At 47.3% G+C, this 23901-nt stretch overlaps 1 pseudogene; it reads right to left on the bottom strand.

The window, feature by feature from the left end:
* Positions 1-248: 248 nt before the first annotated feature.
* LOC142260356 (U2 spliceosomal RNA) lies at positions 249-455 on the bottom strand (annotated as a pseudogene).
* Between the last annotated feature and the right edge of the window lie 23446 nt (positions 456-23901).

The following is a 23901-nucleotide window of genomic DNA, read 5'->3' on the forward strand; positions in this document are numbered from 1 at the left end:
CTGAGAATAAGATACTGCACGGGACATAGCAGAGTTGGTCAAGTTGAGTGGAGATGAGTTTGCTATTTGGCACAGCTTTTGCATCAATAAAGCAAGTAAAAGGTGTGAAAGATAAAAAAAAGGGTGAAAGTGTGAAAAGTGAATTGGCCAAATTGAGGTGCATATAAAGTTTTTGCTTTCTTTCAATTCACTAATGGGGCTCATTTGAATCAGGTGAATTGAGTTCTGCTTTTGGAAACTGGGTTAAGAAGGGGTGCACCGGTCCTGGAGGTACTGCAATACCAGGTCAATGCGTGGAGTGGACAGAGCAAGATTTTTTCCATCTCCTTGTTCTAAAAATCCATTTAATATATGGTCCCCAGAGAGGGGACGTATCAGATATTAAACTGATAAGAACAGATTTAATTTTTTTTTTTTTCTGTTTATCAGTAGGACTTCAAAATAACAAAGGTGATCGCCTCCCGTTGCCTGGGAACCGTCCAGGCACAAGAGGGCTATGTGTCACCAGAAGGCGCACACACTTCCTCAAGGCCGGCAGACGTGCAATCCCAGGCACCTTCCAGTACCGACCAAGGTAGCGTCCTCCGAAACTACACTTGATCTTAGCCAAAAGGCCGAGAAGCTATAACCCGAATTGGTTACGGCCTTGAGTGGCACCCTGGCCTATACCGGACACATCTTAGGGAGAGGGAGACAAACCCACGCCTACAGAAGACATTTTGTCACCCAAGCCAACCCTTGAAAAGGCTGTTTTGCAGAGCAAAAACAAGAAGAATGATGCTTTTTGCAGCCGCCGCCCACTGCAATTAATCTGAATAACTCCTCCTCCTCCAAGCACCTCCCCTCCCCCTTGCAGTCTTTCCAATTCATGATACAAAAAGACGGACGGACAGGACAGGACAGGACAGGCTGCCTGACTTTCCGTCACTGCCACCCTTTGCCATCCTTGCTTGTAGAAAGCCCTTTCATCATCCCCAAACCCTAATCTTTTCCCTTCCCTTCCCAGCTGCGTCTCACTCCCTTTCATTAGGAAGTGAGCGCAGCCTTTTCTCCGTTCTGCACATGCGCGACGTTAAACACAAATGCGCAGGCGTGCGTTCCATTAGCCTCACTGCATTCCACTCCCATACAGGAAGTGGGCGCAGCTATTACTACGGTCGCACATAAAAGAACCCACGGCCACCACTGCACACAGCTGACTCCACCACAGGACACCCACTTCTACACCAACGCAGGTAAGACAGGATCGGCACCTCTATGCTCCCGTTACAATCAGGCTCAGTCACCATGTGATAACGCTCTCAACTCTTTAGTTGCAGGCTCCCCTTGCTTCACCTCCACTGGCTGTGCTGCCATTTCCTCTCCCACCTGGAAGGTATACTTTATTCCACTATTTTCCTGTTTCTCTCTTCCCCCTTTTCCCATAACCTACTTTTATCTGCATTTGTGGGGTATCTATATGCTATTTACATCATAGTTTTATTCATTAATATGGAAGGGAAGAGTGCCCATGAGAGTGTTGAACTGCGGAGAGCAAGAGATTAAGCTGCTCCGATTTGCCACCATTGATAAGCTGTTCTCAGTAGATACACATGCTATCCAAACAGCAGCATCCACCATTGCTTCAGCCCACCCATTCAGTGACAGCTCACCAAGTCAGCCAGAGGAGTGGTGTAAGGAATTACACGTAGGCACTGACTCCACACCTTCACATCACAAGAAGGGGGTCTACAGGCTAGTGCAAGAATACGAGCAAGTCTTCAGCAAACATCCGCTAGACTTTTGAAGAATAAAAGGGGTCAAACACTACATCCCCACAAGTGCACACCCACCTATCAAAGAGAGATATAAGCCAAAACTACCTGCACATTACCAGTGTACCAAGGACATGTTGAGCAACATGAAGGAGGCTGGGGTTATCCGTGACAGTTGTAGCCTCTGGGCAGCTCCGTTGGTCCTGTTAAAGAAGAAGGACAGCACCACTCCCCTGTATTGAGGAATAGCTAGCTGCATTGAGAACTGCAAATTATTTTTCTACCCTTGATCTCACTAGTCGCTATTGGCAAGTGTCCGTTGCTGAGGCAGACCGGGAGAAGACCGCCTTTGCCACCCCGATGGGTCTCTGCGAGTTCAAAAGCATGCCCTTCGAGCTGTGCAATTTGCCAGGAACCTTCCAGAGGCTGATGGAATGCTGCTTGGGACACCGAAACTTTGAAACGGTACTGCTATACCTTTATGATGTTATTGTTTATTCTAAAGCAAACAAGATTTTAGGGTGTATAAAAAGGGAGATTAGATCCGGTGATCCCAACGTATTGTTAACCCTCTATAAATCACTTGTAAGGCCACATCTGGAATATGGGGTAAAGTCCTGAGCAGGTTGATAACCATTGGTTTGAGCATGGTAGGGTGTAGTGCGCATCTTCCTGCATCGGTAAAAGCTGCAGAAGTCCTTGAAGATTTCCGCTTCAAAGGCAGTGCCTTGATCTGTGAGGACTCTCTCTGAGTAGCCATGAGGTCTGCATAAGTGTGCTTGGAAGACCTTCGCTGCAGTATGGGCCATTAGATCTTTGACTTGTACCACAACCATAAATCTCGAGTAGTTGTCTACCATCGTAAGTGCATACGTGAGCTCGCCTCGATATTCTGCAACAAAACTCCCTTTTTCGATTTCAGTTTCAGCAAACACTCCTCTTCCTGTAGAAAATATTTATCATTACCTAAGACAGTCATTCTAATGCATGACAATATTAAGGCAATTTAGTTAAAACTTGTTTTAACTCACCTTTAAGGGGATTGATGTATTTCATGGTCAATCCAGGTTTGTCAGTGATGGCACTGACATAATGTATGGCGTCTTTTTCGGGCGTTATCCTTTGCCTTTTCATTGTGAAAATCCAGTTGCCTATATCAAAGCAAATTCTACTACTTGTAAAGTATGCAGAAAATGAAATGTAGAACATATAACATCAACTGCTTAGGAACGCATCATAGGTTAGTACTTAAAAGGATATTGTCATGTTCTAGTCATAATGCAAGCTGGACATTTTTCATGTTACCCTGTAATCGCCGGCCTGTTCTAATGCTCACAAGCCAAGATATAGGCTCAGCTGCTAAGGCTTCCCTCTGCCTTCTGAATGAAACTTGAATATGTCTGGCTCACTGTGTATATAGCAGGTGCTCAGAAAAAATAAGAGTCAATTCAATAGAAATAGCTCTGGCACACTATAGTGATCAATAACGTAAGAAAAGAACTCTTGGAATGCTGAAAATTCTTTATTTGTGCAAAAGGATAATTCATCCAACGTTTCGACCTTGTTTTTAGGTCTTTATCAAGGATAAAGTTATCTAAGATCATAAAGGGTTACAAAACCATATAAACACGTAATTAGTACATAGTACAACATAACAGTACAATATATTGCTACTTGAGAGTACAATGGGTCAAATAACCATGATGCACATACAAAAAATTTTTCCAAAGCCATAGTGAAAACATTTGTACTGAGGAAAGAAAATTTCCACATGACCTATCTGGAGAAACATTCTGGATCAAACAACCAAAAATAGTCAAGCAGGTAAATACACACCTATATGGATAACAGGATGATATGTGTTCAATTGTATAGCGTCATTGCCATTAAGGTACAAATGGAAAACTTGCAATCCTATATAGTGAAGGAAATGAACACATATCATATCAAAGAACACAGGAACATGGGTGTGAGAAAAACCTCAATGTTTATACTTTGTTCTTTATAATGGTGTGAACATGTATATGTCTCAGTACCTTATGCACTTGAGAATTCTAGTGAGTAGATGATGAAAGCCTATTTCAGAACTGGAATCGGTAAATAATTGTAGGTGGAATCTAAATGAAAAGATGGTACAAGTGTTATCATGACACGTGGGCTATAACACAATGGACCGTGTGACAAAGAAGAAAGGAGAGAAAGAAGAGGAAGAAAATGCAACTACCTGTAACATTACGTGATAGTCACTGGTAAGTATCACTTGACAATTCAAGTGAAAAAGGATTCCTTTATTAAAGGGTTCTCAGTCGCCTCAGGATCATGAAATACTAGGGTAAATGATATGAGAATGGGTAAGAAGCACCACTAAAGGAAATATGAGATGCAGGACATATATCTATAAACCCCTGAACTACATGATAGAAATAAAAAGAAGAAAAAAGAAAAAAAAGAAGAAAGAAGAAGAACACATAGAATGCGGAAAGAGAATGGGTACAACTACCTGAGTTACTGCAGGGAGGCCCCTGGTTGGTATTGTGAGGGTTAGTGGAATTCCTTCACTGAAGGGTTCTCAGTTGCCTCAGGTTCGTGAAAAATGCTATAGACAAATAATGCCCGGAGAAAAGGGGTTCATATACAGCGAATAATGGTAATACAAGGTACATGTGTCACATGTAATAGTATATATATATATATTGTACTAAGCTCTACACCAGAAATAGAAAGTAGTCCCTCTGCCTTCTGTCTAGGTGCCCTGAGTTATGTCCTGTAAACTGTCACAGCGACCCAGACACACATGTGTAGTAGGGGAATATCCCTGCTGAGATGCCAGTGCTAGAGCACACGTTTGCTGTGGAGTTGAACGCTATGTGAGCAGTTCTTACCTTCAATGAGCAGAAGTCTCTTTTTTCAGATTTCAATATCTCTGTGGGTATCTGGCAGAAATATGGAATACTCTTTACTGCTAAGACCCTGTACACCACTCCCACTAAAGGGGGCTTTACACGCTGCGACATCGCTAATGCGGAGTCGTTGGGGTCACGGAATTTGTGACGCACATCCGGCCGCATTAGCGATGTTGCTGCGTGTGACACCGATGAGCGATTTTGCATCGTTGCAAAAACGTGCAAAATCGCTCATCGGTGACATGGGTCTCCATTCTCGATTATCGTTACTGCAGCAGTAACGATGTAGTTCGTCGCTCCTGCGGCAGCACACATTGCTCCGTGTGACACCGCAGAAACGAGGAACCTCTCCTTACCTGCCTCAAAGCCGCTATGAGGAAGGAAGGAGGTGGGCGGGATGTTCCAGCCACTCATCTCCGCCCCTCCACTGCTATTGGGCGGTCGCTCAGTGACGTTGCTGTGACGCCGCACGAACCGCCCCCTTAGAAAGGAGGCGGTTCGCCGGTCACAGCGACGTCGCCGGGCAGGTAAGTATGTGTGACTGGTTCTGTTCGGTGTTGTGCAGCATGGGCAGCAATTTGCCCGTGTCGCGCAACAGATGGGGGCGGGTACCCACACTAGCGATATCAGGACCGATATCGCAGTGTGTAAAGTAGCCTTTAGTCACATGACCAAGACTGTATCTGTGTCCCTACAACACACTTGAGACAAATGTGTGTGTGAGCCTGCATTGTGGGGTATATATAATATATTATAGAGCTGGGAAGGATCATTCTAAGCAGTGAGCTGTTCCAGTATTTGTAGGAAAATACCCAGTAGAAGCCTCAAACACAGCACCAATACCTCCCATCAGTATCCCACCACAGTGCCATGTAACCCATGCCCTACACTCCCATCTACACCAATACTATACAGGCACAAACTAGTATATCTGACTAAAAACCCCCAAAATATGAAGAACGGCCTATAGTTGAGTGTGGATATAAAATCTATGTGAGCAGAGCTAGAATAGAAATCACTGATCGCATTGAAGTCATTCTGACCATAAATCACCATGATATCAAGGTGAGGAGTTGTGTGTTACTGCTGGGAGGAAAGGGTTAACAGTGGAATATTAAGGTGCATTTCTGTGTGCAGTGTTACTAGTCAATGTACAAATTGTCTCTCCAGTAAAGGAGACAAACTCTAGCACAGCGCCACCTATTGGAAGTAGCGATCCTAAAAGTCACAAGTGGATTTTCAACAATCCATTGCAATATGACTCAGGATATATAAGCCAGATCAGAATCCCAATTTGCAGACACGGTGTTTCGGGGTGCTTGCCCCTCGTCAGTGCAAAGTATGGGGGTGTCAATGTAGTCATTGTAACAATTCAGTATGAGCTGCTCTTGGTGCCGGGGGAGGGAGATGCTCTCCTGAGCAAGATAGATGGGGAATGAACATGATATCTATATAGTGTAAGGCAGGGGGTCTCAAACTCGGCTGGGTGTATGGGCCGCACAGAGGAAAAAAATAATGTGGGGGGCTGCATTCTTTGCAGGACAAAGTGACATTTTTATTGGTACCATATATATATTTTTTTTTCACACACCTTTGGATGACTGATTTTCAACATTTTTCACTTGTTTATTATAACAAATGTGCACATTCTTTGGTTAAATCTAAAAAAAAAAAATTGATGTTAAAAAAAAGTTATGCCTTATTTTGTTTTTTTTACAGTTTATCCCTTTCTTTTAACTAATAGTGTTACAATTATGACGCTAGCGTTTTGTGAAGGGAATGCTTTGCCTACTTCCGTGACTATGGCCTTCCAGAACTGCTGCATTTTGGCTGACCTCTCCGCCTCGGGAATAAGAGACATAAAGTTCTCCTTGTAGCGTGGGTCTAACAGTGTTACCAACCAGTAATGATTGTCGGCCAAGATGTTCTTAACGCGAGGGTCACGAGACAGGCAGCTTACCATAAAGTCATCCATGTGCGCCAGACTCTTAACAGCCATCACTTCAATATCCAGACCAACACGATGACTGAACATGCTGTCCTCCTCCTTCTCCTCCTCCTCCTCCTCATCTACCCTGTCCTCTGGCCAGCCACGCTGAACTGAGCATATGACTGGTATGCATGTCATATCCTCAATTTGGTCGGAGAGTTGCTCCATGTCTTCATCTTCCTCCTCGTCATAGTCCTCCACTGCACGTTGTGATGAGACGAGGCTGGGCTGTGTGTTATCACCCACACCCACTACTGTTTCTTGCTCCAACTCATCGTGTTCCGCCTGCAATGCATCATGTTTGGTTTTGAGCAGAGACCGTTTTAGAAGGCAGAGAAGCGGTATGGTGACGCTAATAATGGCGTCATCGCCGCTCACCATCTTGGTGGAGTCCTCAAAGTTTTGGAGGATGGTACATAGGTCGGACATCCATCTCCACTCCTCAGGTGTTATGTGTGGAGTTTGACCCATTTCCCGATGGCTTAGGTGATGCAGGTACTCAACAACTGCCCTCTTCTGCTCACATATCCTGATCAACATGTGCAGAGTTGAATTCCAATGCGTGGGGACATCACACACCAGTCTGTGAGCCGGAAGATGCAAATGACGCTGAAAGCCGGCAAGGCCGGCTGAAGCAGTAGGTGACTTTCGAAAATGTGCAGACAGGCGGCGAACTTTTACCAGCAGATCAGACAGCTCTGGGTATGAGTTTAGAAACCGCTGAACCACGAGGTTGAGCACATGGGCCACGCATGGAACATGTGTCAGCTGGCCTCGCCTCAAAGCCGCCACCAGGTTCCGGCCATTGTCACACACAACCTTTCCTGGCTTTAGGTTCAGAGGTGTGAGCCAGTGATCTGCATGCTGTTTTAGAGCTGTCCACACCTCTTCTGCATTGTGGGGTTTGTCACCTATGCAGATTAGCTGCAGCACAGCCTGTTGCCGCTTCGCCGAGGCAGTGCTGCAGTGCTTCCAGCTTGGGACTGGTGTGGAGGGTAAAGTGGATGAGGATGCGCAGGAGGAGGAGGAGGCTGAAGAGCATGACATTCCGGAGCTGTAGAGTGTGGGTGAAACCCTGACTGAGGTAGGGCCTGCAAACCTTGGTGTGGGAAGGACTTGTTCCGTTCCTCGCTCAAACTGGGTCCCAGCTGGGCTGGGCTGGGTCCCTACCCGGCTGGGTAGGGCGTTGTGGGGGGTTTGTCTATCTCCGTTTGAGGTGAGTTTGTTTAAGTTAGCCTTTTCTTTGGCGTTTTTTGGAGCCCTGCGGGTTGGGGAGTTGGTATCGCCCAGTAAGGCGTTCCCCGGGGGCTTGGATTGGGGTGACATTATGTCAGTGGAAAACGGAGTTGAATTTTGGATTAGGAAATCGAAAACTGATCAGAGAGGTGTGGGTAGACTAGTCCGTTTGGGGATGGTTGTGGCATCTGATATGTGCCCGTTCAAGTGTCTCGCGAATTTTCAACAGATCCGTCCGAAGGTGGATGGCCCCTTATTACATATATCTTTTTATCGAGATACCAATTTGTGAGTGTTTTTAGGGCATGTTTGAAGTCGTTGGGGTTAGATCCGAAGTCTTTCGGATTGGGGCAGCGACGGAGGCCTCTATATGCGGCCTACCGGAGGAGACAGTTAAGCAGATTGGTAGGTGGAAGTCGCAGCGCTTTAAGTCGTATGTACGTCCCCAGGTGGTTGTTGGCAATTGAGGGGAAAAGGGGGGGGGTATTAGGGTATTAGGGTAGCAATGGGGGGGGTGAGAGTGTGTGTTTTTTGTCAATTTGGTTTGGTGAGGCAATAAAATGGTGTCGTCTGTACATTTTGTATTGCAGAAGCACCCCCCCTTCCTTCCCTGGTCTGGATCCTTGGCCACTCTTATGTGTATTGGGGAGCCCGACGAGCGGACGCGAGATGGAACTGGAGACAGCTAGGTTTTGAGAAGGACCTGGCTCTCGTGCGATGGCTCGGTGTTCGGGGGTTAGGGTGCAGGAGGTGCATAGATACGCCCGGTTGGACAGACCTCCTGACATCTTAGTGTTGCATGCCGGGGGGAATGATTTGGGTGGGCGTCCTTTTCGAATCTTGATAAAGGACATCAAACATGATTTGTTACGGTTATGGGCGTCGTTTCCAGGTCTAACGATAGTCTGGTCAGAGATAGTAGCGAGAAAGAGTTGGCAGAAAGCGCGGTCAGTTGACAGGTTGAACAAGGCGCGGGCGAAGGTTAATAGGGCGATCTCGAAGTTTGTTAGTCGGAACGGGGGTATAGCAATACGGCATGTTGAGTTGGAAAGGACGGAAGAGGAATTTTGGTTGGCTGACGGGGTACACCTTAATGCGGTGGGAACTGACTTATGGGCTCTTGGCTTGCAGGGAGGTATTGAGAGGGCCCTTTGCTTGCGGGGGGTCTCAGGCACTTGAAGGGTTTCAAGGTGCCTTCGTTGTGGTGTTGTTTATTGGTGGGTCCTTGAAGTTGGTTTAAAATTGGTTCGGGGATTCATCCGGGTATGGATCCCCTCATTGGCAGAATTGATGGTCCCCTGGTGATTTTGGGGGGGAACCCCGACGGGGTATGTCGGGGCCCCTGGGGGTGTGGTTGGGGTTGACGGAGGATTAACCCTTATAATTTGGTGCTCCTGAGCCAGTGTGGGTAACGGCTGGGAGCAAGTTGAGGTTTTTTATTGCTCGGTTATGGGAATCACCAGGGTTTTGGTAGCTTCAAGGACCTTACCACATTGCAAATTTAATTGGTTATGTATTCTTGTTAATAAAATGGCTGCTATGGCCAAAATTATCCAAAGATAAATTTGTGTCTGTGTAATTACTTTTAAATAAGAAATGGGAATGGAGGTGTGGGGTATGAAAGGAAGACCGGAGTCAACAATTCCAGGGTCAAGCATGTTTATTTGCGTAAGCTTCGTTCCAGGGTAGAAAGGGTAAGAGTGCCTTTCAGAATTCGAAGTGGTCAGACTGTACGGACCACCAAGAACTGCAGGAGAGCTTGAACATCTTCCCATGGATTTGCGACATCCTCCCTCATCAGTTACGTAGGTAAGCAGGTTCTCAGCATTGCAGCCCATTTGTTGTCTTAAGTTAGTTAAGCGGGGTTAACTAACCTGTCAGTTCAGCCTCAGGTCTAAAGCAGAGGCCTGGACTCCACTCCTTACTCCTCACTCCACAACTCTCCTTAAAAACAACTGACTCCTTTTTCCTGCCCCGGGGTCTCCAGACCCCTAGGTGGGCGTTTCCTTCCGTCTGGTCCTGCCCACTGGTGTGCCTGTCTTTCCCTAGGGGAGGTGACTAGGGTTTTCTGGTTGGCTTTGTGTGACTTAGGTGAGGGAAGTTGTTATTCGGGGGCCTATGTGTGACTATCTGCAGTGTCAGGGCGTCACATATGTATGTGTGTATGTCTGCTAAAGGAATCCGCACCGTCATATTTACAAACACAAAATTTTGCAGACACCTCATGTGACTCAGGGAACGTTGTAGACTATGTTTTAACAGGAATATTTAACCTTTACAGTTACTCTCCAAAAAACCTGCCTCCATTAAACTGAATGGAGGTGGGAGCTGCAAGTTATTAATAGCAGCTGTGATTGGTTGCTATAGGAACAAAGGACATTCATAGTATAAGAAGCTTATGTGTGAGATAATATGATGTCAGTGGGGAGACAGATAGAGAGAGACAGACACAGACTGAGAGACAAACAGACAGAGACAGATAGGCATAGACAGACAGGGAAAGAGACAGAGACAAACAGACAGAGGCAGACAGGGAAAGAGACAGACAGAGATAGACAGGGAAAAAAGGCAGACAGACAGAGACAGAGAAAGAGACAGAGGCAGATAGGGAAACAGACAAAGACAAACATACAGAGACAGGCAGGAGAAAAGGCAGACCGACAGGGAAACAGACAGACAGGGGAAGAGACAGACAGAGAGAGACAGACAGATAGAGACAGACAAAGAAATACAGAGATAGACAGGGAAAGAGACAAACGGGGAATGAGTCAGACAGAGAGAGACAAAGAGAGACAGGCAGAGAGAGACAGGGAAAGAGACAGACAGGGGAAGAGACAGACAGAGACAGACAAAGAAATACAGAGACAGACAGGGGAAGAGACAGACAGGGGAAGAGACAGACAGGGGAAGAGACAGACAGACAGGGAAAGAGACAGACCTGGAAAAGAGACAGACCTGGAAAAGAGACAGACAGACATAGAAACAGACAGCCACAAAGAGAGAAAGACAGACAGACACAGAGAGACAGACAGAGATAGAGAGACAGAGAGACATGGATAGAGATAGAGACACACAGAGACAGACAGATGACAGAGACTGGGAGAGAGACAGACAGAAGCATAAATCCCTAACTAAAACTTAACATTTAATGATAGTTTTAAAAGGTAAAAAAACACAAATCATGTAAATAGCATGACTCTCTTCTGTGCATAGAGTCAAAATTTTGTGTTTGTAAATATGACGGTGCGGATTCCTTTAGCAGACATACACACATACATATGTGACGCCCTGACACTGCAGGTAGTCACACATAGGCCCCCGCATAACAACTTCCCTCACCTAAGTCACACAAAGCCAACCAGAAAACCCTAGTCACCTCCCCCAGGGAAAGACAGGCACACCAGTGGGCAGGACCAGACGGAAGGAAACGCCCACCTAAGGGTCTGGAGACCCCGGGGCAGGAAAAAGGAGTCAGTTGTTTTTAAGGAGAGTTGTGGAGTGAGGAGTAAGGAGTGGAGTCCAGGCCTCTGCTTTAGACCTGAGGCTGAACTGACAGGTTAGTTAACCCCGCTTAACTAACTTAAGACAACAAATGGGCTGCAATGCTGAGAACCTGCTTACCTACGTAACTGATGAGGGAGGATGTCGCACATCCATGGGAAGATGTTCAAGCTCTCCTGCAGTTCTTGGTGGTCCGTACAGTCCGACCACTTCGAATTCTGAAAGGCACTCTTACCCTTTCTACCCTGGAACGAAGCTTACGCAAATAAACATGCTTGACCCTGGAATTGTTGACTCCGGTCTTCCTTTCATACCCCACACCTCCATTCCCATTTCTTATTTAAAAGTAATTACACAGACACAAATTTATCTTTGGATAATTTTGGCCATAGCAGCCATTTTATTAACAAGAATACATAACCAATAAAATTTGCAATGTGGTAAGGTCCTTGAAGCTACCAAAACCCTGGTGATTCCCATAACCGAGCAATAAAAAACCTCAACTTGCTCCCAGCCGTTACCCACACTGACTCAGTAGCACCAAATGGTTAGGGTTAATCCTCCGTCAACCCCAACCACACCCCCAGGGGCCCCGACATACCCCGTCGGGGTTCCCCCCCAAAATCACTAGGGGACCATCAATTCTGCCAATGAGGGGATCCATACCCGGATGAATCCCCGAACCAATTTTAAACCAACTTCAAGGACCCACCAATAAACAACACCACAACGAAGGCACCTTGAAACCCTTCAAGTGCCTGAGACCCCCCGCAAGCAAAGGGCCCTCTCAATACCTCCCTGCAAGCCAAGAGCCCATAAGTCAGTTCCCACCGCATTAAGGTGTACCCCGTCAGCCAACCAAAATTCCTCTTCCGTCCTTTCCAACTCAACATGCCGTATTGCTATACCCCCGTTCCGACTAACAAACTTCGAGATCGCCCTATTAACCTTCGCCCGCGCCTTGTTCAACCTGTCAACTGACCGCGCTTTCTGCCAACTCTTTCTCGCTACTATCTCCGACCAGACTATCGTTAGACCTGGAAACGACACCCATAACCGTAACAAATCATGTTTGATGTCCGTTATCAAGATTCGAAAAGGACGCCCACCCAAATCATTCCCCCCGGCATGCAACACTAAGATGTCAGGAGGTCTGTCCAACCGGGCGTATCTATGCACCTCCTGCAACACCCTGTTCCACCCTAACCCCCGAACACCGAGCCATCGCACGAGAGCCAGGTCCTTCTCAAAACCTAGCTGTCTCCCGTTCCATCTCGCGTCCGCTCGTCGGGCTCCCCAATACACATAAGAGTGGCCAAGGATCCAGACCAGGGAAGGAAGGGGGGGTGCTTCTGCAATACAAAATGTACAGACGACACCATTTTATTGCCTCACCAAACCAAATTGACAAAAAACACACACTCTCACCCCCCCATTGCTACCCTAATACCCCCCCCTTTTCCCCTCAATTGCCAACAACCACCTGGGGACGTACATACGACTTAAAGCGCTGCGACTTCCACCTACCAATCTGCTTAACTGTCTCCTCCGGTAGGCCGCATATAGAGGCCTCCTTCGCTGCCCCAATCCGAAAGACTTCGGATCTAACCCCAACGACTTCAAACATGCCCTAAAAACACTCACAAATTGGTATCTCGATAAAAAGGACCCATCCTCGTGACATAATAAGGGGCCATCCACCTTCGGACGGATCTGTTGAAAATTCCCGAGACACTTGAACGGGCACATATCAGCAATGCGTGGGGACATCACACACCAGTCTGTGAGCCGGAAGATGCAAATGACGCTGAAAGCCGGCAAGGCCGGCTGAAGCAGTAGGTGACTTTCGAAAATGTGCAGACAGGCGGCGAACTTTTACCAGCAGATCAGACAGCTCTGGGTATGAGTTTAGAAACCGCTGAACCACGAGGTTGAGCACATGGGCCACGCATGGAACATGTGTCAGCTGGCCTCGCCTCAAAGCCGCCACCAGGTTCCGGCCATTGTCACACACAACCTTTCCTGGCTTTAGGTTCAGAGGTGTGAGCCAGTGATCTGCATGCTGTTTTAGAGCTGTCCACACCTCTTCTGCATTGTGGGGTTTGTCACCTATGCAGATTAGCTGCAGCACAGCCTGTTGCCGCTTCGCCGAGGCAGTGCTGCAGTGCTTCCAGCTTGGGACTGGTGTGGAGGGTAAAGTACTGATGGGGTGGGTGTCTGTGTGGCCCAATTTTTGGAAAAAAGGGAGACTCCGCTTGGAGTAACCCTTGCTTGCTGTGTTTTTAAAAGAAGCCAAGATGAACAGAGCTGGGATCAGGAAAGACTTTGCTACCTACCCCGGTGTCATCCTGGGGACGGTTAATTATGGCGTATTTTTGATTTTGCTTGATGCAAATCAAAACATCCTGTTTGCAACTAGGGCCCAAGTGCTGCCACTGATGGGGTGGGTGTCTGTGTGGCCCAATTTTTGGAAAAAAGGGAGACTCCGCTTGGAGTAACCCTTGCTTGCTGTGTTTTTAAAATAAGCCAAGATGAACAGAGCTGGGATCAGGAAAGACTTTGCTACCTACCCCGGTGTCATCCTGGGGACGGTTAAGAATAGCGTATTTTTGAATGTGCTTGATGCAAATGTAGCTGTGAAGTGTACAACTGGGGCACAACTGCTGCCACTGAAGGGGTGGGTGTGTGTGGGGCCCAATTTTTGGAAAAAAGGGAGACTCCTCTTGGAGTCACCTTGCGGTGTTTTACATGATTTTAGAATGGCGTGCCATGCCTATATCTGTGTGTCCTCCTCTTTTTCCTTGTCCAGCTGTTTTGTTTTCGCATGAGTATATGTCCTTGTCACTTTCCCATGTGTTTGTGTTGTGTTGTGAGTTGTTTGTCACCTTTTGGACACCTTTGAGGGTGTTTTCTAGGTGTTTTACTGTGTTTGTGATTGCCTGCCATTGTTTCCTATTGGCTCGAGTTCGGTTCGTCGAACGTTCGACGAGCCGAACTCGAACGGGAGCTCCGTTCGGCGAACCGACCTCGAGCCGAACCGGGACCGGTTCGCTCATCTCTACTCCTGGACATACCTACCCCGGTGTCATCCTGGGGACGGTTAAGAATAGCGTATTTTTGAATGTGCTTGATGCAAATGTAGCTGTGAAGTGTACAACTGGGGCACAACTGCTGCCACTGAAGGGGTGGGTGTGTGTGGGGCCCAATTTTTGGAAAAAAGGGAGACTCCGCTTGGAGTAACCCTTGCTTGCTGTGTTTTTAAAAGAAGCCAAGATGAACAGAGCTGGGATCAGGAAAGACTTTGCTACCTACCCCGGTGTCATCCTGGGGACGGTTAATTATGGCGTATTTTTGAATGTGCTTGATGCAAATCAAAACATCCTGTTTGCAACTAGGGCCCAAGTGCTGCCACTGATGGGGTGGGTGTCTGTGTGGCCCAATTTTTGGAAAAAAGGGAGACTCCGCTTGGAGTAACCCTTGCTTGCTGTGTTTTTAAAAGAAGCCAAGATGAACAGAGCTGGGATCAGGAAAGACTTTGCTACCTACCCCGGTGTCATCCTGGGGACGGTTAAGAATAGCGTATTTTTGAATGTGCTTGATGCAAATGTAGCTGTGAAGTGTACAACTGGGGCACAACTGCTGCCACTGAAGGGGTGGGTGTGTGTGGGGCCCAATTTTTGGAAAAAAGGGAGACTCCGCTTGGAGTAACCCTTGCTTGCTGTGTTTTTAAAAGAAGCCAAGATGAACAGAGCTGGGATCAGGAAAGACTTTGCTACCTACCCCGGTGTCATCCTGGGGACGGTTAATTATGGCGTATTTTTTAATGTGCTTGATGCAAATCAAAACATCCTGTTTGCAACTAGGGCCCAAGTGCTGCCACTGATGGGGTGGGTGTCTGTGTGGCCCAATTTTTGGAAAAAAGGGAGACTCCGCTTGGAGTAACCCTTGCTTGCTGTGTTTTTAAAAGAAGCCAAGATGAACAGAGCTGGGATCAGGAAAGACTTTGCTACCTACCCCGGTGTCATCCTGGGGACGGTTAATTATGGCGTATTTTTGAATGTGCTTGATGCAAATCAAAACATCCTGTTTGCAACTAGGGCCCAAGTGCTGCCACTGATGGGGTGGGTGTCTGTGTGGCCCAATTTTTGGAAAAAAGGGAGACTCCGCTTGGAGTAACCCTTGCTTGCTGTGTTTTTAAAAGAAGCCAAGATGAACAGAGCTGGGATCAGGAAAGACTTTGCTACCTACCCCGGTGTCATCCTGGGGACGGTTAAGAATAGCGTATTTTTGAATGTGCTTGATGCAAATGTAGCTGTGAAGTGTACAACTGGGGCACAACTGCTGCCACTGAAGGGGTGGGTGTGTGTGGGGCCCAATTTTTGGAAAAAAGGGAGACTCCGCTTGGAGTAACCCTTGCTTGCTGTGTTTTTAAAAGAAGCCAAGATGAACAGAGCTGGGATCAGGAAAGACTTTGCTACCTACCCCGGTGTCATCCTGGGGACGGTTAATTATGGCGTATTTTTGAATGTGCTTGATGCAAATCAAAACATCCTGTTTGCAACTAGGGCCCAAGTGCTGCCACTGATGGGGTGGGTGTCTGTGTGGCCCAATTTTTGGAAAAAAGGGAGACTCCGCTTGGAGTAACCCTTGCTTGCTGTGTTTTTAAAAGAAGCCAAGATGAACAGAGCTGGGATCAGGAAAGACTTTGCTACCTACCCCGGTGTCATCCTGGGGACGGTTAATTATGGCGTATTTTTGAATGTGCTTGATGCAAATCAAAACATCCTGTTTGCAACTAGGGCCCAAGTGCTGCCACTGATGGGGTGGGTGTCTGTGTGGCCCAATTTTTGGAAAAAAGGGAGACTCCGCTTGGAGTAACCCTTGCTTGCTGTGTTTTTAAAAGAAGCCAAGATGAACAGAGCTGGGATCAGGAAAGACTTTGCTACCTACCCCGGTGTCATCCTGGGGACGGTTAATTATGGCGAATTTTGGAATGTGCTTGATGCAAATCAAAACATCCTGTTTGCAACTAGGGCCCAAGTGCTGCCACTGATGGGGTGGGTGTCTGTGTGGCCCAATTTTTGGAAAAAAGGGAGACTCCGCTTGGAGTAACCCTTGCTTGCTGTGTTTTTAAAAGAAGCCAAGATGAACAAGTCATGGGTCAGCAAAGACTTTATCTACCTACCCCGGTGTCATCCTGGGGACGGATAAGAATGGCGTATTTTTGAATGTGCTTGATGCAAATCAAAACATCCTGTTTGCAACTAGGGCCCAAGTGCTGCCACTGATGGGGTGGGTGTCTGTGTGGCCCAATTTTTGGAAAAAAGGGAGACTCCGCTTGGAGTAACCCTTGCTTGCTGTGTTTTTAAAAGAAGCCAAGATGAACAGAGCTGGGATCAGGAAAGACTTTGCTACCTACCCCGGTGTCATCCTGGGGACGGTTAATTATGGCGTATTTTTGAATGTGCTTGATGCAAATCAAAACATCCTGTTTGCAACTAGGGCCCAAGTGCTGCCACTGATGGGGTGGGTGTCTGTGTGGCCCAATTTTTGGAAAAAAGGGAGACTCCGCTTGGAGTAACCCTTGCTTGCTGTGTTTTTAAAAGAAGCCAAGATGAACAGAGCTGGGATCAGGAAAGACTTTGCTACCTACCCCGGTGTCATCCTGGGGACGGTTAATTATGGCGTATTTTTGAATGTGCTTGATGCAAATCAAAACATCCTGTTTGCAACTAGGGCCCAAGTGCTGCCACTGATGGGGTGGGTGTCTGTGTGGCCCAATTTTTGGAAAAAAGGGAGACTCCGCTTGGAGTAACCCTTGCTTGCTGTGTTTTTAAAAGAAGCCAAGATGAACAAGTCATGGTCAGCAAAAACTTTATCTACCTACCCCGGTGTCATCCTGGGGACGGATAAGAATGGCGTATTTTTGAATGTGCTTGAAGCCAAGATGAACAGAGCTGGGATCAGGAAAGACTTTGCTACCTACCCCGGTGTCATCCTGGGGACGGTTAAGAATAGCGTATTTTTGAATGTGCTTGATGCAAATGTAGCTGTGAAGTGTACAACTGGGGCACAACTGCTGCCACTGAATGGGTGGGTGTGTGTGGGGCCCAATTTTTGGAAAAAAGGGAGACTCCGCTTGGAGTCACCTTGCGGTGTTTTACATGATTTTAGAATGGCGTGCCATGCCTATATCTGTGTGTCCTCCTCTTTTTCCTTGTCCAGCTGTTTTGTTTTCGCATGAGTATATGTCCTTGTCACTTTCCCATGTGTTTGTGTTGTGTTGTGAGTTGTTTGTCACCTTTTGGACACCTTTGAGGGTGTTTTCTAGGTGTTTTACTGTGTTTGTGATTGCCTGCCATTGTTTCCTATTGGCTCGAGTTCGGTTCGTCGAACGTTCGACGAGCCGAACTCGAACGGGAGCTCCGTTCGGCGAACCGACCTCGAGCCAAACCGGGACCGGTTCGCTCATCTCTACTCCTGGACATAGCATTCGAATTACCAGGTCCCTGAAGGCTGAAATGCGTAGTGGCCGGAAATCATGAACAATTACAATGGGCGTATGTGCTGTAGATCCTGCGTCAGTTGTAGCTTGGAACTTTGTCTTTTCACGGATTTGCCCGTCTCTCATGGTGTTGGGCTATTTTCGGATCAAAATGGTGTGTCCCTCCTTGGCCCGTATCATGGGTTATTTCAGGGGCAAATTTAACTCTCTTAGCACTTTTCTCCTTAATTGTGGCCGTTGAATTGTTGGGTCAAGGTCTATCCAACCAGCATATTTGTTGTTTTTCAGACAATTTAGGGCTCGTGCATAGTAATAATAACACAGGTTTCCAAGGGTAAAAATTTTTGAAAGATGTGATTTTTTTCATACTTTTGATCATTGGACTCAGTAAAAATATTGAAAAAATATCATCACGTACAGTTTTTTCACAAACACTGATTCTATAGGTGTTAGGGCCAGGTGGACGGGCAGACCCAGGAGGTGGATCCACTGGGCCGAACACCTTAATGAAGGCAAGGGGTCCGGTAGCCGGAGCACTACGGGTAGCAGGACAGTCCGTGCAAAAGAGTGGAATGGAGAAGTCCCTGGGACCACGGAGTCACTGATGGTAGTCCGGGTGACGGAGCTCAGGTTCGGAGGCCGAGATGTCAGGCAGAGTCCGGAACCGATGGAGCGAGAGGACGGGTCACCACAGGGATCAGAGATGGTACGGACTGACGGGATGGCAGATAGTCAGCGTTCGGGGTTCGGGAATCGGCAGGACCGGATGGCGAGGCAGGAGCGGCTCTAGAAGAGAGATAGGTAAGTATATCACAGAGACACAAGGAGACCTGACTCCTAGCTTAGGAAACACGAAGAACAGGCCCCGCCCACTTGGACATTAAACCCCTTTATACCCTGTACCTGTGTGTTCAATTTCCTGTCAGTGGACGCTGGCCCTTTAAGAGAGGGTCAATGACCGCGCGCGTGCCCTAATGCGCATGCGCGAGGCCCGGGTGCCAGAAGCCAGGGCAGGGAGCGGTGTATAGGAAGCAGGGGAGCCGGCCTGGAGCAGGGCTGCCGACGGGCGCCGGGAGTGGGGACCGGGCCGCCTGGGGACCGCAGGTGGTGGAGGCTGGAGACCGTGGAGCGGGGGATGTCTGCCAGAGGAGCCGGGGAGCGAAGCAGGGAAGCCGGGGAGCGTGGCAGGTGAGCCGGGGGGCAGAGCAGGGGACCCGGAGAGCGTGACAATAGGTTTCCAAAAGGTTAGAATTCTGAAAAGATTCCCTCCATACTTTTCTGAAGATGGTGCTCTAGTGTATTCAAGCGATGTTCCTGTGCTGATGGAAAATGTAACATTAAGTACAATGTGAGCGAGTGGAGACACGTCATTGTTTCATCCAAAAAGTCTGAAAGCTGTGCTACTGCTCAATGGCAGTAAGTATTCTTCAGTGTGTGTAGGGCATGTGTCGCGGGCAGAGGGGCCACGCACGCTACGCTCGGGTTCGGGGACTTCTGCTGCTGCTGCTGCTCGGTGGCTCGAGCGGAGGGCCAGATCCGGGGACTCGAGCAGCGCTCCTCGCCCACGAGTGAAAAGGGGGTGGTTTGTTTGGGGAGATAGTTAGTGACGTCACCCACAGGTCGTGGTGATAATGGGCACCACCACTGCTGGTGACGGGGATCCCGGGAGCGATGGCAGGGAGCAGCTAGGATGTTGGTTCCCCCTCCGTGGGTAGGGGTTGGTGATCCCGGGGCCCGGTGGCGGTACGGGGAGGCTGGATGGCTGGGGTGTACGTACCGAGGGAGCCCATTTGCCCGCAGGCGCTGGCCCTTGGATCTCTAGCCTATGGCGGTGGCTTTTTATCCTCACGGTGTGGACGGTTGCCTTCTGTCGGGTCTTGGGTGTTAGGGAACCCCTGGGATTCCGGTCACTCTCGGATTTGACCATTGTCGGCGGCTCCTAGCCTGGTCAGGGTCCAATGGCCCTGCCTTTGTGCTTGGTACAGATCCGCTCACCGGTTCAGTTCCCTTCGGGTCACCGCCCGTCCCCGATCCTACGGTTCAGCTGACTTGTACCACCTCCTGCAGACGGCCACCACCGTCTGCCGACCTTGCTGACAGTGCCTGGGCTCCTACCCAGACACTAACAGTTTCTGTCCTCTCACTTTCCACTACAAAACTAAACTAACTGCTTTTTCCCGCCTCCAGGCCTGTGAACTCCTCGGTGGGTGGGGCCAACCGCCTGGCTCCGCCCCACCTGGTGTGGACATCAGACCCTGGAGGAGGCAACAAGGATTTTGTGTGACTGATGTAGACTATCCAGGGGAGGGGGTGTGTGTGATTTTGTGTTTGTGACTACCTGGCTAGTCCAGGGCGTCACACATGCTATGCACTTGGAAGAAAGCTGTGAGAATTTAGACTTTATTCTCAAGAAACTTAACTACAAGGAGCATGGATGGTCAATATGTGGTGGTCTAAAAATGTTCTCATTGCTTCTTGGGCAGCAAGGAGGATATATTAAATACCCATGCTGTTCTGCCTCATGGCAGCCTGCTAATAGTCATTCATTAAAATTTCTGTTACAACCCCTAGAGGTCATTGTTATTCTTTTGAATTGCTGAGTTTCCCTTTAAGCTAAATGTATTCTGGGTAAGGAATGCCTCCCTGAGCTGAGAAGAAGCCTGCAGCCATTTTCTCTTTGGATTTGTCAGGAAAGGACATGCCGACTTACCTCTCTGTACATTCACCCCTGCCTAGTGTAATCCGGTGAGCAAAGCAAATTACATGTGTTAGTGATAGAATCCTAGATGGAAGAGTGTAGTAAATGCATTGTACATTGTACTTCTACACCTTTAGTGTCATCCCTGTCTTGTTTGTCTATATAAGATTTCTATGTATTGCAGATGCAGTGACCTTTCACCTACATTCTCGTAAGAACTGCATCTCATGTACTGTTATGCTATGTTAACTCTGTATTAACACTGTACTGACTGTAATCATTTTCTTGTTATAGTTTTTACCCGTATAAAACAGTATCTTGGATATACCGTATTCTGTCTTCAACTGCATCTTGGATATTCCTATATTCACTGTATATTCCATGTATACTGCAATCAAGTTCACGTTACCAGCTAATAAATCAAGGCTATTGAACTCCACAGTCTGTTTATTTGAAATGTGAACTAGGGTTTAGCTGTATGCTAGAGATTCACAGCATTACGTAAAAGAAGGCAGAACACATGCTTTTTGTGTGAATTGGAAAGCCAGGTTAGGACTCTTCACTGGAGCAAAAAAAATTGGCCAACAAGAACATCTTTGTAACCGGGACTCAAGAACATTGTTGCATAAAGCTTAGTTGATCCCACCTAAAGTTCTCTTGCCACCACTCCACTGTAAGCTTGGACTGATGAAGCTGTTTGTGAAAGCGCTACTGAAAGAAGGAGAGATGTTTAAGTACCTGTGTACCAAGTTTCAGGGACTGTCAGAATCAAGTCTGAAGGAAGGTGTGATGCCCTGGCAAAACCAGGTAGTTACAGATAGGCCCCCGCACAACACCTTTCCTCACTTAGGAAACACACAGCCGACCTGAAACCCTAGTCACCTAGGACCCTGAAGCCAGGACCGAAAACAGCGGCCTAGCTAATTAAATGATTGAGGGCAGGATTATAGGTCCTATCCCACCTAAAGTCCCTCAAAGAAGACAACAGCCCACTGATAGGGATAAGGCCACCGCCAGGGCCCTTAGATCCCACGGGCCAGCGCCTGCGGGCACGGCTCCTTAGGCCATATCCAGCCGGGAGCGGACTCCTGAGTTCCAGACCAGGCAGTCCACCATACACAAAAACAAGTGCAGAGTAAAGGACAGCGACCACCAGCCTGGGTGGGGGACCTGAATGCAACCGGCCGGGGCGGCAGGCCACCAGCACCTTTGGTTTACCGAAAGACTCGTGTGATTCATTTACTGTGAGTAACCAAACATCCCCCTGCTTGCTCAGGCGCGCCGGCCCTTGCCATCACCATACCCTGCACAAAGACACTGGGCCCCGGGGCAATCATCCCTACACACGGAGGGGTTAACATCCAGCTGCCACTACATCTCTCCCGGGTATCCCATAACGGCAGCGGTGGTGTCCCACCTCACCACACACCGTTGGTGGCGTCACAAACTTAATACGGCCTAGCCCATACATCTACATTCCTCCTTTTATTCGACATGTCCGCGAGACCCCCGGGTCGAGCCACTCTCTTAGAAGGTCTGGATCCGACCAACGGCGGCTGCTGGCACAGGGGCAGCACAAAAGCATTTTTGTGGGTTCGGATATTCAGAAACCCATGAATGAAGGATGACGTGTTTTAAACAATAATGAAAACTGTTGAAAAAAGGGCTTGGGACTCTTTGAAAGAAGCAATAAATACGTTTCTAGGTAACAACAAAGAATCAAAATTTAAGTCCATCGTGGAGAACATGCTGAAACGTTTCAAAGCCTTGGGTTGTCTAATGAATTTGAAGTTACATTTTTTACATTCCTATTTGGACTACTTGTCTGAAAACCTTGGTGCTGGTGGGAAGAACAAGAAGGTTTTCATCGGAATATCAAGGAGATGGAACGACGATACCAAAGTAAATGAAACGTGAACATGATTGCCGGATGCTTCACAGAGAAGATCCACAGGCCTTCTATAAGAGAAAAGGGGGATCTAGAGAAAAGGAAAAAGTGCAAGAATAAATTTCTAATAAAGTTGCAGAATGACTGTACAATAAATAAATGTATTTTATATATAAAATTGTGAATATTTTTGGTTACAATAAGTATTTTTCTTGTTCATGTCACTTGTATGTAACTTCACACATGGATTGTACAAAATCAATATTTGATGGTTAAAAAAAAATATTTATTTTTTTTTTTAAATCAGGACATTAGAAAACATAATAATCAGTCACTGGATTTGAAGTTTCATAAACCAAAATTTTACATAGCTGTGTAATTTGTCGGGCACCCACCGACAATAGAATAGCGCCAGATTTAGGAAGCTGGCTGAGGTCTGCAAAGTCTGTAGCCAGGTGACAAAATTGTCCAACCTGGGTTTCTTCCTTAAGTAGTCTCTGGTATGATGATATGGTATAATCCTGGCAGCCGGAGTCGAAATCCCTAGATTGCGGTTATGATCTCCAATCGGAATTGGAGCCCCTAGATTGAAGCCATGTAGCCAAGTGATCCTCTAGTTGAAGCCAAAGTCCCTAGACCGAGTCCACAAGGCATCCTGGTTCTGATCCCCTAGCCAGCTCCTAAGAGCTTAGACTAGATCATGCAACATCCATCAACAACCTGGTGACTCCAAGAAGTCCCCTTTTATAGCCATAACCTTCCCTTAGGATATACTGTGCCCTTATCAGATTGGTTGTACAAGGTTGCTTCTCTTATTGGATGGATTTCAAGCTGCATGGATAATGTTCATTTAAATGATGTGGATAGAAAGACTGAAGATATCTACATGTAGTCTGAAATCCATCATGAATCAATACTATTTTACACAGTCATAAGCAGCCCATGGGCATTCACCTGCATTCAAACCAATAACAGCTCATAGACCAGACAATCCATCTACCACTGGACCAAAGACAGGAAGTTAAATCCACTGCCTGCGGTAACCAACTTAATCCTATAGGCTACTCACACAACAAACCCAACAGAAAGGAAAAAAACATGGCTTCGATTATCCATCCAATGAAAACGCATAACCATTGTGAGCCATTGGACAATGCAATTGGACACTTGGTGACATGGTGCACGGCCCAATGAATCAAGTCTTTACTTCATATTCACGGTTTAAGCCCTTGGGTTCTAATATGCCCAGAGTACATATCCAGAAAGATTCTCTTTCTTTGAGCTAAACACAAGTCAACAATACATTGTAAGCAGATTCTATTACCAGTCCCACACCATTTTGTGACGCATAATCACACAGTGATCCAATTAAGATTCCAAGTCATCGAACATGTCCAAGCCATACGCAGAGGAGGCAATAGAATTA

This window comes from Anomaloglossus baeobatrachus, assembly GCF_048569485.1.
Source record: "Anomaloglossus baeobatrachus isolate aAnoBae1 chromosome 10 unlocalized genomic scaffold, aAnoBae1.hap1 SUPER_10_unloc_1, whole genome shotgun sequence".
Taxonomy (NCBI): Eukaryota; Metazoa; Chordata; class Amphibia; order Anura; family Aromobatidae; genus Anomaloglossus; species Anomaloglossus baeobatrachus.